The sequence below is a fragment of the Lontra canadensis genome, unplaced genomic scaffold, assembly GCF_010015895.1.
Source record: "Lontra canadensis isolate GAN:19392208 unplaced genomic scaffold, GSC_riverotter_1.0 scaffold14, whole genome shotgun sequence".
In the NCBI taxonomy this organism is placed as follows: Eukaryota; Metazoa; Chordata; class Mammalia; order Carnivora; family Mustelidae; genus Lontra; species Lontra canadensis.
The window spans coordinates 10495888-10498917 of record NW_022631008.1 but is presented as its reverse complement, the minus strand read 5'-3'; the positions used below and the strand labels follow the sequence as shown (position 1 = coordinate 10498917).

The window sequence follows — 3030 nt, the reverse complement described above, 5'->3', positions numbered from 1 at the left end:
TCATGCCCTCTCTTGATTCTCCTAAACCTGTTTTCCCACACTGTAATTCTGATCAAACTGTGTCCAGGTCTCTCTCTGTTACCACCTTTGAGGCATCAAAAACTCTTGTTCAGTTGAATGCTTATGGATATTAAAAAAAAAAAAAAAAGCTCAGCTAAAAGTCTCCTAAAAAATGAGAATATTTAATTAAACTCATATTGAAATAAGCTAGTTAGGTAGACAGTTCCAGAGTTGGGTAGTGGCTCTCAGCCCTAGAGTGTGTCCTGACCCTTCCTGGGATGGCTGCTGTCTGAGAGTGCCCACCTGAGGGACAACCCTCACATGCAGCCTCCCCCACAGCTCCAGCCACCAACATGCTGACACCCATGGTGGAGAGGATTCGGGTGGATATAGCTAGACCTTTGGCCATCTCACAAACTACCCCTCCAGTGCATTAGTTAATTGAGATACAATTTCTTCACATGGTTATCCCTCAATTTCTCTTTAAGTTTCATTTATTTAAATAATCTCTAGACCTACGTGGGACTCAAACTCACAACCTTGAGGTCAAGAGCCTCTCACTCCTCTGAGTGAGACAGCCAGGAACTCCCTAACCCTCAACTTCTTAAGAGCAAAGGGGAAAGAATTGTCAAGCCATGGTGACTATCATTCTTAAGCAAATATTCCAAATATATATGGAACAGAAGAATAGCATTAGGTAAAACTGTGGATTGCATAGATCAAAGGGCTGACAATGGTGGACAATACTAAATATCAGTGGTATTCACTTCTGTGTTCACATTGGTTGATGAAAAGCCATACAAATGGGGATCTGAAATGCTACTCCATATGATAAGATTGTCACAGAAATTTCAACATAAGCAAGACTAAGTTTTCTCTGGGCCATTATCCCAGGTTCTATCATTTCTGCACACATGCTTGAGGGATTGTTCAAATAAGTAAAGTATTCCTTTTTTATCAACCCAATAAATCAAACCCATAACCAATCTCTGGATATTTCTGAGAGGCCAGATAATTATAGGAGTTTATTTTTACAAGATTTTTATTATGTGATAGTTAGAAACCATCATTCAGTGAGACAATTCTGCATTACTTTTAACTGCTTTGAATGCTCCTTCTCAAGAGAATTTGACAAAAAATTGAGAAAGCTTCTTTAGAGTAGATTTTTTGGCTTTAGACCAGACTTCAAACATCCTTTTGGCTGTAAGAGCTCCTCAGCACTTACTGAGTGGATAACTCATTCTAATAATGACTGTACCTGATATAATCAGGTCAATTGGAAAATTGGAAATAACTCACAGAGTTTAGAACAGTGGAAAATATGATTTTGAGTGTCCTAATTAATGAGGAGTACAAATTAGATTGGATTCTGTAAGGGGAGGAGTGCTGACTGGTTTTATTTATTTATTTGTTTATGTATGTATTCATGTATTTATTTTTATGTGCCTTGAGCAGAAAAATCTTCACTGTTTTCATCAGGGAGTAAATATGTTGCATATGACAAAACTTTAACTGAACAGTCTTTTAAGATTGAAATGGATTTATTGGCTCAAGTGACTGAAGAACCCAAGGTTATTACACTTCAGCTGACTTCATCCAGGGCTTAACTGATGTCACTGGGAAGTGGTTTCTCTCTCTCCCTCTCTTCCACTATTCAGTTTGAGTACTCTTTTTAGCCTCAGGAGTCACAAAATGAATTGTGTAGCTTTTGTTGCTATTGTTCTTTTAGGGTGAAATTTAGTGAACAGAGAGTGGCGGTCTCTTTTCCAGAACCTCCAGCAAAGGTCTCATGTAATTTTGTTAGTAAAGAAGCACATGAGTAATCTGTCTATCCCTATCAAATCAATATATGAAATGCTCTGATTGTTTGGGATAAGGTCAACTCCATCAGGAACACATGAGATCAGAATGGGGCTAGACTTGACCTTCAAGGAGAAACCTACTAAAGAACAAGAAAAAGAAGACTGAATGGTATGTGACACAAAGAGAAGTTATTCCTAGAGTCCATATTTTTATTGTCTCTCTCATATACACAAATGCACGTACTTACACATTCTCATGTACATATCTACAGTAACACACATACACATACACCCACACACTTCCCATAAATACACCAAAAATGTTCACATTTCTTTCTTTCTTTTTTAATAGAATCTTTTTTATTCAGAAACCCCCTCCCCCCMAAAAAAAAGTTTTCCAACCACACACAGGAGGGCTTTGGGTAGGGGGAAGTGTCTGTCCATCCAGCCCCAGCCCCCAGCCCATGTGGTTTTGGCAGCAATAAGGGGTGTGGGGTTATGGCCCAAAAAATAAAAATGGTGTATGTGTGTGTCTGGGAAGGAGAGGGGTGCAAAAGCCATGGGGAGTGGTGGGGGGCAGGGACGGACAAGGTCAGTACTGGGAACGCCGCAGGTGGGAGGCCATTTCATAACATTTCTTGTTGATCATACCACCGTGGACACCTTCTTTGCCCATCAGCAGGACTAGCGTCTTGGCAGTCATGGTGACTGTTGTTGAAAGTGAGGGCTCCACCAGTGCTCTTGGTTCGAAAGTCCATGGTGAACTCCCCATCCTGCAGCAGTGAGTCCTGGATAACAGAACATTTCTGGCCCCCAAGTGTCAGCCCGTTCACGAAAAAACTTGACAGTCTTTGCCAACCAGGACACCAACTTCAGCTGGCGTGATGTTGATGAAGGTCTTTCCGGGGACGGTGGCCCAGACGGAGGGCGAGTCCTTATAGCCCATGATGGCCGCGTCCTGACAGGTCCAGTCTCTCATGGTTCACCTCCCCTTCCAATTTCGCTCAACTCCCTTCTCCTCTCCATCTCCCCTTGTCCTCCATGCTATTTGTTATGTTCCACAAATAAGTGAAACCATATGATAATTGACTCTCTCTGCTTGACTTATTTCACTCAGCATAATCTCTTCCAGTCTTGTCCATGTTGCTACAAAAGTTGGGTATTCATCCTTTCTGATGGAGGCATAATACTCCATAGTGTACATGGACCACATCTTCCTTATCCATTC

General features: G+C 41.3%; 1 pseudogene; it reads right to left on the bottom strand.

Moving 5' to 3' along the window:
- Window positions 1–2193: 2193 nt before the first annotated feature.
- On the bottom strand, window positions 2194–2781 carry LOC116868027 (annotated as a pseudogene).
- Window positions 2782–3030: the final 249 nt, after the last annotated feature.